Source organism: Cupressus sempervirens, chromosome 2 (assembly GCF_028749045.1).
Source record: "Cupressus sempervirens isolate cs-2001-9-10 chromosome 2, ASM2874904v1, whole genome shotgun sequence".
Lineage (NCBI taxonomy): Eukaryota > Viridiplantae > Streptophyta > Pinopsida > Cupressales > Cupressaceae > Cupressus > Cupressus sempervirens.
The window spans coordinates 568,918,230-568,926,634 of record NC_143119.1 but is presented as its reverse complement, the minus strand read 5'-3'; the positions used below and the strand labels follow the sequence as shown (position 1 = coordinate 568,926,634).

Here is an 8,405-nt window from a genome sequence, read left to right as displayed (position 1 = left end):
GGTTGTGCAATAAATTCAGAGGCAATTAGGCTCGAGGCGATTCGAGTCGGGGTAGCCAACTCGATTTGAGTTCAAAACTTTGGGCATTAACTAAAAAAATAAGTTAACCAATTTTGGATCACGTACATGAGTCATCTGCCCTCGCAAAAATTACAAAACCTGAGGACCTGCCTGGAATTCATAGTCAAAAGATTTTTTTGCCCTCACAAAAATTTACAAACCCGACCCGCTCGAAATTTGGACTTGGAAGATTTTTTCGCCCTCACGGAATTTACAAACCCCACCCGCTCAAAATTTTGCACTTGGAAATTATGAAACCCCACCTGCCCAAAATTTGGACTTGGAAGATTTTTCCACCCTCACAGAAATTACAAACCCGACCCGCCCAAAATTGCACTGATTACGAACCTGACCCACATTGAAATTGCACTTGGAAGACCTTTTTGCCCTCTAGGAAACTTTGGCACTCGAGAGATTTTTTCGCACTTGCGAAAATCACAAAACCCCACCCACTAGGAATTTGGCGCTTGGGAGATTTTTCATCCCTTCCAAAAATTGCAAACCCCACTAGCTCAGAATTTTGGACTTAGGAGATATTTTTCCCCCTCGTGGAAATTTTATGAAACCCCACTCGCTGAAAATTTGGCACTCGAGAGATTTTCTGCCCTGGTAGAAATTTCTACAAAACCCCTCCCTCCTGCCCGAAATTTGGCACTCGGGAGATTTTTTTGCCCTGGTGGAAATTACAAACCCCACCCACTAGGAATTTGGCACCTGGGAGATTTTTATGCCCTCTCAAAAATTGCAAATCCCACCCACCGAGAATTTGGCACTTGGGAGATTTTTTTGCCCTCGCAGAAATTGCAAACCCCACCTACACGAGATTTGGCACTTGGGAGATTTTTTTGCCCTCGAAAAACTTTTTACAAAACCCCACCCACCTAGAATGTGGCACTTGGGAGATTTTTCCACCCTGGAAGAAATTACAAACCCCACCCGCCGGGAATTTGGTACCTGGGAGATTTTTCCGCCCTCATGAAAATTGCAAACCCCACTCGCTCAAAATTTGGTTCCTAGAAGATTTCCCCACCCTCACGCAATTTATAAACCCCACTCACCAAGAGTTTGGCACTTGGGAGATTTTTTTGCCCTCGTGGAACTTTTTATAAAACCCCACCCGCTGGGAATTTGGCACTTGGGAAATTTCTTTTCCCTCGCAGAAATTTTCACAAAACCCCACCCACTCGAAATTTGGCACTTGGGAAATTTTTCCACTCTGGCAGAAATTAAAAACCCCTGCTAAGAATTTGGCACTTGGGAGAGTTTTCCACCCTCGTGAAAATTGCAAAGCCCACCCACCCAAAATTTGGCACTTGGAAGATTTTCTCGCACTCACACAAATTACAAACCCCACCTGCTGAGAATTTGGCACCTGAGAGATTGTTACGACCTCACAAAAAAAATTGGCAAACCCCACCCACCTGGAAGATTTTCTTGCCCTTGCGCAAATCACAAACCCCACCCGCCCCAGAGTCGAAAAAGGTTTTTCGAATCAAGGCGACAGAGGGCTGAATCTCAGTGGATTGTGGTAGCAAGGCCACTCTGCCACTTACAATACTCTGTGACTTAGTTAAGTCATTTGCAAAAGATTCTTCTCACCAACCACTTGAAATTAATATCCAAGGTTGCTTCAACGGGCTAATGCGCTGATCGGAGATGGCCAATGATACAGGCCCCTGGGAGTGCAAGAGCACCCCTACTGCAAGTCGCGATGTAGCTGGAGAGAGATATGCATCGCATCTAGCGTAGATTCTGACTTAGAGGCTTTTAGTCATAATCTGACACATGGTAGCTTCACGCCACTAGCTTTTCAACCAAGCGCGATGACCAAATGTGTGAATCAATGGTTCCTCTCCTACTAAGTTGAATTACTATCGCAGCGCAGATCATTAGTAGGGTAAAACTAACCTGTCTCATGACGGTCTAAACCCAGCTCATGTTCCCTAATGGTGGGTGAACAATCCAACAATTGGTGAATTCTACTTCACAATGATAGGAAGAGCCAACATTGAAGGATCAAAAAGCAATGTCGCTATGAACGCTTGGCTGCCACAAGCTAGTTATCCCTATGGTAACTTTTCTGACACCTCTAGCTTCAAATTTTGAAAGTCTAAAGGATCGATAGGCCACGCTTTCATAGTTTGTATTCGTACTGAAAATCAAAATCAAATGAGCTTTTACCCTTTTGTTCCACATGAGATTTCTATTCACGTTGAGCTCATCTTAGGACACCTATGTTATCTTTTAACAGATGTGCCACCCCAGCCAAACTCTCCACTTGACAATGTCTTCCGCCCGGATCGGTACGCCTAAATGCACCTTAAGGCCAAAAACAGGGGCATTGTCCCGTCTTTGCCTCACAAAATAAGTAAAATAATGTTAAAAGTAGTGGTATTTCACTTGTGCCCAAAAGCTCCCACTTATTCTACACCTCTCAAGTCATTTCACAAAGTCGGACTAGAGTCAAGCTCAACAGAGTCTTCTTTCCTCGCTGATTCTGCCAAGCCTATTCCCTTGGCTGTGGTTTTGCTAGATAGTAGATAGGGACAGTTGGAATCTCGTTAATCCATTCATGCACATCACTAATTAGATGACGAAGCATTTGGCTACCTTAAGAGAGTTATTGTTACTCCTGTCGTTTACCCGTGCTTGGTTGAATTTCTTCACTTTGACATTCAGAGCACTGGGCAAAAATCACATTGCATCAGCGTCCACAAGGACCATCGCAATGATTTGTTTTAATTAAACAGTCAGATTCCCCTTATCTGTACCAATTCTGAGTTGACTGTTTGTCGCCTAGGGAAAGCCCTTCGAAGGGGGTGTCTTGCGTCCGTCGCCTGATCGACACACGACGACCCACCCTCGCTGCGAGTGCAGCTTGCACAGGTTGCCAACAGCCCATGAGTTCAGGGTGCAGACCCCTAGGCCCAGCCCTTAGAGCCAATCATTTTCTCGAAGTTACGTATCCATTTTTTTGACTTGCCTTACCTACATTGTTCTATTGACCAGAGGCTGTTCACCTTGGAGACCTGATGCGGTTATGAGTACGATCGAGCGTGAACGGTACTCGGTCCTCTAGATTTTTAAGGGTCACCAAAGGTGCACCAAACATCGCAGGATGTGCAGTGCTCTTCTAGCCGCTGGATCCTAACTCTGATTGAACCAATTTTAGGGTGGGCAGGCTATTAAAAAGAAAAGATAACTCTTCTCGGGGCCCCCGCCGACATCTCTAGATTTCTTAATGTTGAAGTTTGCCGCGACATCTTGGTTTGAAAATATTAAACCGATTCCCTTTTGATGATCGCGCAAAGTGCACCCTTGAAACAGGGTTTCCCCATCTCTTAGGATCGACTAACCTATGTCCAAGTGTTTTTCACATGGAACCTTTCCCCACTTCAGTCTTCAAAGTTCTCATTTGAATATTTGCTACTACCACCAAGATTTGCACCAGGGGCTAGTCCACCCAGGCTCATGCCCAAGGTTTCGCAACAACCCCTACATCCTCTTACTCATCGGACCTTGGCACTTGCCCCGACGACCAAGTATACGTTGCGTGCTTCAGCGCCATCCATTTTTGGGTCTAGTTGATTTGGCAGGTGAGTTGTTACACACTCCTTAGCAGATTTTGACTTCCATGACCATCGTCCTATTGTCTTAATCAACCAACACCCTTTGTGGGATCTGGGTCAGCACACAATTTGGCACCGTAACTCAGCTTTTGGTTCATCCCCCATTGCCAGTTCTGCTTACCAAAAATGGCCCACTTGGAGCTCGCGATTTTGTGGTGCGGCTCAATAGAGCAGCTGCACCAACTTACCTATTTAAAGTTTGAGAATCAATCAAGGCCATTATGCCCCCAATGCCTCTAATCATTTGATTTACCTAATAAAACTTGCACGTGAGCTCTAGCTATCCTAAGGGAAACTTTGGAGGAAACTAGCTACTAGACGATTCGATTAGTCTTTCGCCCTTATATCCAAGTCAGATGAATGATTTGCACGTCAGTATCCCTATGGGCCTCCACCAGAGTTTCCTTTGGCTTCACCCTGCTCAGGCATAGTTCACCATCTTTCAGGTCCCAACAGGTGTGCTCGCACTCGAACCCTTCACATAAGATCAAGGTCGATAGGTGGTGCACCCCTGAGAGGGGATCTCACCAGTCAGCTTCCTTGCCCCTTGTGGGTTTTTCGAACCTACGAACTCATACACATGTTAGACACCTTTGTCTGTGTTTCAAGACGAGTCATATGGAAAGCCCGCTAGCCAGTGCCACATGCACATAAGTCCCCAATATCCCATCATAAAGGCACATGCTTCGCTCCTCAACCACTGCAATGAAAGCATTTGTGTGACCAAAATTTTGTGCTTGTGCTACTGCGACAGCCCATGCTGGCACATCCCCTGGATCGAGTGGCAGATCGGCTCACACCATTTCGCATCCGACCGAGGCACATCGCCAGCCTCCATCCACTTCCCTCCTGGCAATTTCAAGCACTCTTTAACTCTCTTTTCAAAGTCCTTTTCATCTTTCCCTCGCGGTACTTGTTCGCTATCGGTCTCTTGCCCGTATTTAGCCTTGGACAAAATTTACCACCCGATTACGGTTGCATTCCCAAACAACCCAACTTGCCGACAGTGCCTCATGGTGCGACAGGGTCCAGGCCTGATGGGGCTCTCACTCTCTCTGGTTCCCCCTTTCAGGGGACTTGGGCCTAGTTCGTCGCTAAGGATGCTTCTACAGACTACAATTAGACAGGCGCGACTGTCAATTTTCATGCTAGGCTCTTTCCGGTTGACTCGCAGTTACTAGGGGAATCCTGGTAAGTTTCTTTTCCTCTGCTTATTGATATGCTTAAACTCAGCAGGTATTCACGCCTGACTTGGTGATGCAGTAGAGAGATGCAGCATGCCCACACTGCAGTGGGCCACTGAGCCCAAAATAAAGTTCCTTGCAGGAATCATTCGATCAGTGCAAACCAATGCCGGTCTTTGTGAGCCACCACTCATCGCAACAAATCGACAGACCTCGTGCTCATTTTAGCCAACTACGCCACTTGTGAACATGGACAGCCATCTCTACTCCTCGCTGGGGAGGGCAATTTTGTAGTGCGACGCCCAAGCAGATGTGCCCTTGGCTGAGGCCTCGGGCGCAACTTCCATTCAAAGACTTGATGATTCATGGGATTCTACAATTCACACTAAGTATTGCATTTTTCTACATTCTTCATCATGGTGAGAGCCCAGATATCCGTTGCCAAGAGTCGTGATTTTTTTATATTTTTGTCTTTTGGTGACCCAAGTGCACAAGGCACTAGATTGCGCTTCCTTCTCTGGATTTCTAAGGTGCACGGTGCACCTGTGTGTTTGGTTTTGACACATCCCAAACCTCGAGCACCCAATGGGTGCGACGAGGAATGCTGTGGTGTGTCCTCACCCCGTCACCTTGCAAAGGTCAGAGTCGATGCATGGGAGAGACATGTCATCGGACGGGGCCCCTGCCCTGCAAATCATATGAGTGCACCCATCCTAAGCATAGAACGCTCCAAGCGATGAGTTAATGTCAGTCCTAAGTTATAATGAGTTGCGAGTTAACACACCTGGGCAAGGCAACAAGGGGTTGCGGCAGTCCCAACTTGCCATCGTCGAAACAACGGATCCTTGGCACAATGCCACGCATGCGATCGGACCATGAAATCTCAATGGGGCACGAGGCCCAGACCCCCTCTGAACTAAAACCAAGAAGAGACCTCTCACTCCGATGCAGATGTCGTTCGAAGGCACCTATCCTATTCCAAATTGCATCTGAGTCTCTTCTTCACCCCGTGGGGAATCCATGCTTTTGATCACGAAATTCAATGTGACCCTTGACCTTGATGGCACTGGACCCGTAGCTTGGCCATTGTCCAACACATCACTACAGGGCCAAGTGTCTGCACATCCCCAAGATTTTGGGGGCGGGCAGGAGGCTAGCTCCATCCCCTATATGATTCAGGGTCTCAAACCGACAATGATCTTACTACAGGTTCACCTATGGTAACCTTGTTACGACTTCTCCTTCCTTTAAATGATAAGGTTCAATGAAATTCTTAAGAGGTCACCGACAAGAACTGTCATCATTGTCACAATTCAAACACTTGACCAGATCATTCAATCAGTAGGAGCGATGGGAAATGTGTACAAAGGGCAAGGACGTAGTCAACATGAGCTGATGACTTGCACTTACTAGGAATTCCTCATTGAAGATCAATAATTGCAATGGTCTATCCTTATCATGATGCAATTTGACAAGATTTCCTAAACCTTTTTGGCCAGGGAGAGAAACTCATTGGTTGCATCAGTGTAGCGCGCGTGCGGCCCAGAACATCTAAGGGCATCACAGACTTGTTATTGCCTCAAAATTCCATGGCCTAGGAGGCCATAGTCCCTCTAGGAAGCTGGCTACGAAGGGGAACCTCCGTGTAGCTAGTTAGCAAGCTAAGGTCTCATTCGTTAACATAATTAACAAGACAAATCACTCCACCAACTAAGAACGACCATGCACCACCACCCATAGAATCAAGAAAGAGCTCTCAATCTATCAATACTTACTATGTCTAGACCTGGTAAGTTTCCCCATGTTGAGTCAAATTAAGCCACAGGCTCCAGTCCTAGTGGTGCTCTTCTGTTAATTCCTTTAAGTTTCAGCCTTGCAACCATACTCCCCTCGAAACACAAACACTCTAATTTCTCAGAAGGTGCTGGCGGAGTCCTTAGAGCAACATCTGCCGATCCCTGGTCAGCATCATTTATGGTTGAGACTAGGATGGTATCTGATCATCTTCGAGCCCCCAACTTTCATTCTTGATTAATGAAAACATCCTTGGAAAATGCTTTTGCAGTGGTCCGTCTTCCATAAATCCAAGAATTTCACCAATGAAAATGAAATACGAATGACCCTGACAGTCCCTATTAATCATTACTCTGGTCCTGAAGGCCAAAGGAATAGGACCAGACCCTTATCGTGTTATTCTGTGCTAATGTATTAAGAGCTTAGGCTTGCGTTGAGCACTCTAATTTTCTCAAAGTAATGGTGCCGAAACTACGACCTAGCCAATTAAGGCTAGGAACATGCTGCCAGCAGAAGGGATGTGAGGGCTAGTGCACACCCAAAAGGCAGACCGACCGTGACGACCCAAGGTCCAACTACAAGCTTTTTAACTGCAACAACTTAAATATATGCTATTGGAGCTCAAATTACTATAGCTGTTGGCACAAGACTTGCCCTCCAATGGATCCTCGTTAAGGGATTTAGATTGTACTCATTCCAATTACTAGACTCGATGAGCCTAGTATTGTTATTTATTGTCACTACCTCCCCATGTCAGGATTGGGTAATTTGCGCACCTGTTGCCTTCCTTGGATGTGGTAGCTGTTTATCAGGCTCTCTCTCCAAAATTGAACCCTAATTCTCTGTCACTCGTCACCACCATGGTAGGGCTCTATCCTACCATTAAAAGTTGATAGGGCAAAAATTTGAATGAAGCGTTGCGAGCACAAAGGTCGTGCGATCCGTCGAGTTATCATGAATCACCAGAATAGCAGGCGAGCCCACGTCGGCCTTTTATCTAATAAATGCATCCCTTCTGAGAGTGAGGATTTGGTGCATGTATTAGCTCTAGAATTACTATGGTTATTCGAGTAGAAAAGTACCATCAAAGAAACTATAATTGATTTAATGAGCCATCTACAGTTTCACAGTTTGAAATAGTTCATACTTAGACATGCATGGCTTAATCTTTGAGACAAGCATATGACTACTAGTAGGATCAACCAGGTAGCTTCTAATGACAAGGGGACCCCCAAGACTTGCTACAGCCAAGGGGATGCCCGTCGCGATGGGAAACTAAAATTTGCATTCGCTCCGTCATGCATCCAAACATAATCCCCTGCACAAGCAACAAGAATGACATTCACAGCACGAGTAGGACTCGCAACACTCAAAGATTTCACACAAGAGGAAAGTGTCCCATCATCGACTGGAGAGGGCCGAATAGGGAGCCTCTATTCATAGGCACCTAGGAAGAATGTCTCGTACGGAACACTTTACCCTTGAGCTCGCTGTCACCACTACTCGAAAAGAAGCCTCAAGTCTGTACGAGATGCATCATGCATGTAGCCACCTCAATTGTAAGGCCACTCAGAGACATCCATTTCCTAGGCATATGCCTCCTACACGCCTGTTGAGGTGCACCTGCATAGATAAAAGCCTTCTCGATCAAAACAAACATTTTCCCATGAGGAAGAGCTAGTTGCTGAAGTGCCAACAGAGACCATCATGCTGAAGGATGAAGGGTTGTGCAAGTCAA

The 8,405-nt window shown here is 46.1% G+C and overlaps 2 non-coding genes and 1 pseudogene across 2 annotated transcripts; all 3 read right to left on the bottom strand.

Moving 5' to 3' along the window:
• Nucleotides 1-1,547: 1,547 nt before the first annotated feature.
• Nucleotides 1,548-4,949, bottom strand: LOC149574683 (25S ribosomal RNA). The gene has a single exon (XR_016361050.1). It is a non-coding gene; the product is annotated as a 25S ribosomal RNA (ribosomal RNA).
• Nucleotides 4,950-5,169: 220 nt separating this feature from the next.
• On the bottom strand, nt 5,170-5,323 carry LOC149574682 (5.8S ribosomal RNA). The gene has a single exon (XR_016361288.1). It is a non-coding gene; the product is annotated as a 5.8S ribosomal RNA (ribosomal RNA).
• Nucleotides 5,324-6,065: 742 nt separating this feature from the next.
• Nucleotides 6,066-7,876, bottom strand: LOC149574681 (18S ribosomal RNA; annotated as a pseudogene).
• Between the last annotated feature and the right edge of the window lie 529 nt (nt 7,877-8,405).